Source organism: Rhagoletis pomonella, unplaced genomic scaffold (genome assembly GCF_013731165.1).
Source record: "Rhagoletis pomonella isolate Grant_MI unplaced genomic scaffold, Rhpom_1.0 Rhpom_scaffold_00003, whole genome shotgun sequence".
Taxonomy (NCBI): domain Eukaryota; kingdom Metazoa; phylum Arthropoda; class Insecta; order Diptera; family Tephritidae; genus Rhagoletis; species Rhagoletis pomonella.
In genome coordinates this window covers 56063776-56072225 of record NW_023458557.1, presented here as the reverse complement: position 1 = coordinate 56072225, position 8450 = coordinate 56063776, and positions in this window count along the sequence as shown.

Genomic DNA, 8450 nt, shown 5'->3' with positions numbered 1-8450 from the left:
GGACTATTTACCGCATCTGGCATATGTGTTGCTCCCGTTGCCCAGAGTGCGCGAACCAGGACACAAGTGCCGGAAGTGAGTATAGCTGTGCAACTGTAACTGCATACCCAGCACAACGACTATACTTCATTGCACTCCAATATGAAGTGTAATTTAGAAAAACTGGCGTTGATTTTGCTTAATTTTTTTGCAAACGGTCTTGCGCGTTTTCTTTAAATTTTTTTATTTATGAACGATTTTGTTGTTCCATAAGCGGATAACTAAAATTCGGTGAATACATTTAGTTTTATTTGTCCCCCGAAAAATACCCCTTTTTCTTTCTCAGTTGTATCCCAAGTCCCCCAATTAGTTCTTATCTGTATCCCTTTCGGCATTTTAGGTCTGGCAACCCTACCTTTGACACATTTTAACACATGATAATTGAAAATTTAAATTACGTTTGGTCGAAAGCGGAAATTTAAAAGTAGCATCCGGTGCACACGGATTTTCAAGGAGTTCTTAATTCTCTTTATCGCTTTGTTTACGGCAACAAAAATTTTACACATCATGAAGCGGAACCTGCATGAACGTGAATATGGGAATTCGGCCTCAGGGAATGTAATACTTGATTTTCGGAGGGTTGTGAAATTATCGACATCTTAAAAACAATGGTGGCCAAATTTTTTAAAACCAAGAGAAGCGATAATTTTTAGGCCTTAATCAATCCACGCCTAATCGTTATTATTCATACATGGTAGTAAAATTCCAATAGGATTTTTCTCTATGTCATCATTATATACTGGGAACTGTGGGATACGATGATTTACTCTAAAATAAGGTGCACTAAGGGCCAAATTCACAGTGCATAGTAGTACAAAAATCTGTAGTTAACTTCCGATTCTGAGCTAACTACGCACTGTGAATTTGGCCCTAAGGTACTCAGCGTCGGAGCGTCTTAATTTTTTCGCTACTTGATACTCGTCAGGGGAATTTTTGGCTACCACTGTAGTTTGTGCAAATTCGGCAGCCGGAGGGACTGAATTTTACGGTTTAACCCTTTTGCATTAATTGGGTGAAAATGTCCCGATTTTCATAAAAAAATTCCTTAATTACAGAGTTAGGTAGTTTTAAATAAGCTGCGGCGATGTATATTCGTAAAAGCATAATCAGCTATGGGTTTGCAAAAAAGAAAATTTTTTTGTTTTGTGTTCTAGTAGTCTTCCCATACACCCACAGTGTTTCTGTGTCATTTCGGCCCAAATTATTATTTAGTATTAAAGGGCAACTTTGAACCGGTAAACGTACTATACATACGGTGACCACAAATATATTTTGAAAATGCAGGACAATTTTTCAAAAAATGTACCTACATATAATTGGGTAGTATAAAAATAACAAAAATATACTACATATTTATATACATTCCTCGTCATTTGAATAGCGCACCCTTTTTTTGATTTTCTTCCATACAAAGTATGCTTGACAAAATTTTTACATGGAAGAAAATGCGCAGCACCGTCAACAACAAAAAAATTGCCGCCCCTATGTTTATTTTTTTTTTTAATTTTCAAAATTTTTTTAAATCGTATTTAGACGTATGCTATATTTTTATAAAAAATTAATGAATATCAAACAAACAAAAGGAAAACTGTAACTAGAAAGTATTAAAAGGGTGCGCTATTCATATAACAAGGAGTGTATATTACTTAATTATTAATCCAATTTTAAACTTTAAACATAAATCGCATTTGCTTCATTGGTATTAATCTTTTTGTAATGAATATTTACAAAATTATAATAAGGCATATTACATATTACTTAACACGAAATAAGAACCTCTGTAAAGCAAATTTTTTAGGCAAACTTTTGGGTCGTTGAACACGAAAAAAAATACTCAGGGTTTCAAAGAAGTGTTTTCGAGAATTTTTGGTACTTTTTCCAGTTATTCGTCATCATATCGCATGAAACGACCTACAGCTCGAAAGGTATTGATGGGCCCTTTGCAAAAGTATATAATTTGTGCAGATTTTGTTCCGTAACATCTACATTTCTCATCAGATTTTCAATTACTGTAAAAAGAAAATGATTGAAATTTCACTTTTTTCGATTTTGGTCGCTTGTAACACTAATAATTTTCTATAGGGTAGTTTAAGGAGCTTTTCGGCTAATTTTCATCAAAATCGGCAAAGTAATAGATTGTAGGTCTGTAGGTCGCTTATGTTGATTGGACTGTAGGTCGCTTATGTTGATTGGATAACTTTTAGCATTTTAATTTTTTGTACCAAAAAACAAGAAAATTGGCTTGGAAAATATTTTTTTTCTTCAGCGATTACCACAAGATGTGTAGAACAGTGTTATTGATATATTTAATGCTGGTCTTCATTTTCTCGTCAGCCATTGTCCATAACCGTACAAAATTTAGAACGCATTGACTGGTTGAACCTTCAATACCAGCTTACCCTTATTTAGTTATCAATTAGTTATCGACACTGCTTTCTGCGCTTCTATAAGCCGCATGGGCATGTGTATATTTTTTAATCTAAAAAAAAAAATTGTAAATGCTGTAATCACTTTTTTAAAGGTAGAAAAGGCAAATATCTTAATAACAATAGATTGGCGCTTACACATATGTTAGTGTTTGGCCGAGCTTCTCCTCCGATTTGTGGCGTGCGCCTTGATGTTGTCACACAAAGCGGAGGGACCTACAGTTTTACGCCGACTACGAACGGCGACTGTATTTTTTTGTGAGAAGCTGTTTTCATGGCAGAAATACACGACCGCTGTTAAGAAAAAACTTTTTTTTTTCTATATTTTTGCGATGTTGCTTTGACCCTGGTGCTGCGGAGTGGAAGCGCGCACTGCTTACCACTACACCACAGCGGCCGACAAATATCTTAAAAAAGGCAACATCAAATGTGCATATATGCAATCTGGGAAAGCTAAATCGTGGACATTCTTAATCGAATATACTCTATCTCTTTAGCAGAAAAAAAAGGAAATTTCCATAAAATCCGTTCCCTGGTTATAACATTTTTAAGAAATTTATTTATTTTTCTTTTTATTTTCATGAAAAATTTCAAATGTCCACCGACACCTTTAAAAATTGGAATACAAATTTTACCAATGGGAGAATTTTTTTCTCATTAAATAGGTCATTTTAACGCAATAAATTCATCAGGTTAGTTATTTTGGAGCACCCTAAAGTACATGTATATATGTATGTTTGTCAACAAAATTCCTTTTTTAGAAAACGTTGGCTTCGGATTTCACATTTATACATACGCACGTACGTTTTATCTATAATGTGGCAGGTTAATGCACAAAAGAAAAACATGAGAAAATTTCCTGATTTTGCACTTGAGGTAGTTGCTGGTGAGACACTGGGCCCTTCTGTTATGGGCCCAGTCAGCATTGCTTCTTTTGCTGACCGTTAAATCGGCCACTGTAATTAGCTAAAGTGCCATAAAGGTGACGTGTAATAATGTCAATGGAATTAATGTCAGTGACATTAATACACAGGCCAAAAGTGAAATAATGTCAATTGACATTAAGTCACTTAGGAATTGATTCAGCCTCTTTATATGAAGCATGTAATATAAAAATAAATTTTCTTATTTAGACTTAAATTCACAAAATGAAAGTGTGTTAATTTCATAGAAAATATTACTAACCATCCAAACCTACAGAGAACCAAACAAAGACGTTAATACGCCTTTTATTAGCAACAATAATAAGCATTTATTAATTCATTTACATATCGATGACTGAGTAGAAGATCGACCTATGTCGACAGCTAGTTCGAAAACGCCCTATCTCAGAAAATTTTTCAACAACGCCCCATTTCAGAATTTGATTGAAGAACGCCCTATCCCAGCTGCGGACTCAAAAACGATCTATCTCAGCACATTTTTAATGCATTTTCAGCTGAGATAGGGCGTTTTTGAACCGAATTCTGAGATAGGGCGTTCTTCAACCCAATTCTGAAGTAGGGCGTTCCTGAACTGGCTACCCAGATAGGTCGATCTTCCACTCAGCCATCAATATAGTATAAAAATTGCAAGCAAATACTTCAATCAACAAATATTTCATTTATAAATATCAAAAAAAAAAAAAACATACCTTACCAGTAACTTACACTTCACCCGGCGGTCCTTACCACTTCACTGCTGAATCTCCCTTACTTTAACAAAGGCGTGGCCGCCTTATGTAAGTAGGAATTTAGAATGTACCGACATACTTCGGCGACACGTTATTTTGCAACTGATAGCGTAATGCGTCGTCGGGGGTCTTCATTTTTTGCTTTAGTAGTACATGACATAATTCAATATAACAATTTTGGCACTAAAAACTGAAAGAAAACATGGATTACCTCGCAAGTTGCTTACCTATTTTCCGAGTGGGACACGAATTGAAAACACATTGCGATCATATGTATTGTACTAGCAATATATATGTAATACATGTGTGTATATGGATTTATATAATATTGTCTGCACGGTAGATTATATTTAAGATACCAATCCCTTTAAATTTAAAATGGTTCCTGAGATCCGCCGCGTGAACGCGTATATTTCCGGGCTTTAATATTTTCAACTTACAGGACTATTCTTCTTGTTTCCGAAAAGTAACACCACTTCTTGTAACCGCAATTCTAAGTACCTAGGTAACAATTTAATCTATTCATCAATTCAGCTATAAAGTTTTGTATAAATTCTGGAGTTGCTTCACGGGCCAGTATTTTGTTACCTGTTTAAATATGAAATGGTAACAAAATTTACCAGTGCGCAAAAGGGGAAAAATTACGAGGAACTTTATTTACCGGTAACATAATTTTTGGAACCAACGCAGAATAGGCCTGTTAACATAATTCAATTAACGTTAAATTCTTCCAGAGTTACGCACCATGAGAATTTCAGATCATATCGGAGTGGTGATTAAATGATCTATTACCTGTATCTGAGCGCTTCCATTGATCGTTAATCTTCATCAGCCAAAGAGAAAACGTTTTGTCGTTAATTTAACTCGCTAATACATACAATATATTTATACAAAATATTAAATAGACAGTAAAAGCAACACGCTATTCAGCACTGACGTAATGGTCACACATACGCTTCAGAAATTTACCAAAATTTAACGAAAATATCTTTCAAACGCTAATTGATCACGCCACCGATTGAACGCTGGCGACAATGAAATAAAATCCATGAATGAATGAAACTATTGTCTCAAGCGGTGATTTCCAGCGCACGTTTCACAAATACAAATTATCCCATAGCATCAGTTTCTACAGCCTTGCTACGCAACCGCCCAAAACGGTGGCATCGAATTGTTAATTTAATTATGTACTACATATGTACATACTTACATATGTTTACATAGATACGATACGCATACACAGCTCATACGCCACCAACTCCAAAAGTGGGTTAAGTTCATAACTTTATGATGGTTCTAATGAAAAGCTGCGCCACTAAACATTTCATAAATGTTTGCTTGTGTCAAGAGATATGTAGCGTGCATTTTACAAAGTTATTCACTGAACTTTTTACATCTGCCGTACAGAAAATACATGAACGTAGCCTTTTTTTCTTGAACGAAATGATGCTTGGAGAAAGTCATAAATTTAACTGGCAAAGTACAATTAGGTGAAATTGTGCAGCTTCTTTGTGTAAATAATTAAAATACAACAAGTAAGAAAGTCTAAGTTCGGGCGGAGCAGAACATTAAATACCCGGCGCAAGTATTAAATATATTACTTTCATCTTTCCGAAAGCTATCGCTACATCGGAAGCCGGGGTGTATCAATTTTGAGTAAATTTATTTTATTTAAATTAGTTATTTATTTCAAGCAGTTTTGAAATTTACCGTTATATGAAAAGCGGCCCCAATTTTAGTCCGATTTCAATAATTTTCAACGTTTTGCTTTTATGTAGCAAGCACAATAACCTTAACGAGTTTGGTACAAATTGGTAGAACGGTTACCGAGATACATATATGTGATCATAAGTGGGCGGTGCCACGCCCATTTTCCAAAATTTTATCATAAACGTATTTCTTGGTAAAGAATTGTTGCAAGCATCAATTTTGAATAAATTTGCTTTAATATTTACTGATTTATGGAAAATTTTGTATTTTTCTAACTTACCGTTATATGGGATGTGGGCGTGGTTATTGCCCGATTTTAAAACTTTTCAGCCATTTGGTATGCTGTGCCAAGACCAACAACTGTGCCAAGTTTGGAAGAAATCGGTGTAGCGGTTACCAAGCTATACACATGTAATAAGTGGGCGTGGCTACGCCGATTTTCCAAAAACTTATAATATTCTTATTTTTCCTCTAAAATTTATTGCAAATATCAATTTTGAGTGAATAATCTTCGGTAGTTACTAAAATATCGCAGTTTTCGTATTTCTGAAAATTACCGTTATATGGAAAATGGGCGTGGTTACAGTCCGATTTTGTCCATTTTCAATACCAACCTACCTTGGATAAATGGAAACCTACATACCAGATTTCGTTGAGATATCTCAACTTTTACTCGAGTCATCGTGACGGACAGACTGACATGGCTTAATCGACTTCTCTATTCATTCTGAGCATTTATGTATACATTTGTCTATATCTAGCTCTATGCGTTTTGGCTGTTACAAACAACCGTTATGTGCACAAGCGCGCTCGGGTATAAAAAAAAATCTCGTTTTATTGGCCACAGTGACCACAAACCCCATATATTCGGTAATTACACAAATTGGTGACGCTAGAATAGAGTGAAGTAAATTTTGTCAGAATTGAAATAAAAGCTTGAGCAAGTTTTAAAATGTGTTACATTTTTTGATTGGGTTTTTAACTTTTAATGATATCAAGAAACACCTTTGAATGAGCCCAAATATTCTTGAAAAATCTACTTTGAGAAGGCGCATGCTCGGCTGATTTAACCACATATTTAGACTTTCCCTATACCAAGATTTATATGTGATATAACATCGTATTTCCCCAGCAATGGGCTGGGCTTGGAACCAGCTTAGTAAAAAAAACCCACCAATGAAATACAAAATCTTGATGACGACCACGAAAAACGGTAAAAAGAGTATGATTTTTGGGCATGCTCCTCGAATGTCCAAACCGTTAATGGGGAAGACAAATTCTGACTTCCCTGCCCTTCAAGAAATTACATGGAAGGGGTAAGGCAAAATATGCTGGGTGGCATGCGAACGTCTACTACAGCTGCCAGGCAAAGGAAGGCGGATTCGGTGTTGGATTTGTGGTGTGGGAGAGACTCCGTCGCCAAGTATTGTCGTTCACTATTGTAGATGACAGTCTCGCGACTATCTGCATTAAAGCGTCATCTCACTTATTTGCGCCCACGCCCCGCCGGAAGAGAAGGACGATTTTGCCAATGATGTCTGTGGGTGGTATCAATTCCAGGGTGAGCAAGGAAGGAATCTTTGGTCCCACCCAGAGATGCTCAACAAACTATATGAATCGATTTCATTTTGTTGATGCGCAAAAATAACTTATGAAAATAATTTCGTTTCGTTTCAGAGCTAAATTAACGAAACAAAACTCAATCGTTAACAATGAAATAAAATGAATTTATGTTCGTTAATTAGCAAAATAGAATTATTTTGATAATTACCTAAACTATAAAAAACTGAACCGTTTCAACAGAAACGATTGATTTTTTTTTTTGGTAAACGCTAAAATTAACGTTACAATGCATCCTTGGTCCTACCGTCCGAATATACATCATCAACGACGAAACGTCCAATAACGGACTGAAGCTTATCGACTTCGCCGAGGCCTACTACCATAGGCGGTATTCTTCAACAAACTGACTTAAAGCGAGCATTGAGACCACGTGTCTCACTCATAAGTCGGATTTCAGCGAGCCCGAAAGAACAACTAGTACCTAACTTTATCTAATATCTAACTTTTTGATCCGAATTTTTAAATAATTTTGGAGTACGCAGTTTTGTAGCCCATTCAGCTACAGCATAAGATGAGCTCGAGTCAGAATTTGTTTGCATATTTTAAGTAAATTTAAAACATATTTAGTTGGTGTGCTTATTAATAACAACATTCACAATAAAATACATATTGACTGAAAGGCATAATACCGAATTTTCGCTAAACGAATGAAATTGAATAGTCTTAAATGTGTTTGTGCAAATATGTAAAATTATAGGTGGTCGAGCATCGAAAATCTAAGTAAATACACCTTTTCAAAATTCTTAGAACTTCCATTGCACAAGAAGCACAAAAGCAGCAGTAGTCGTATTCAGTTTGAAATACTAAAGGTCTGATTATGGCAACTTAACGTAACTTAGAGGTTGTCACTCAAAAGTTCTCTTTATTGCATGCTGCTTATATTTGGACAGCCGAAACTTAACGTAACTTAATGCCACGTCGAAAACTTTCATTTTGATTTTCTAAGTTCTAAGTTACGTGAAGTTAAGTTAAGTTGCCAT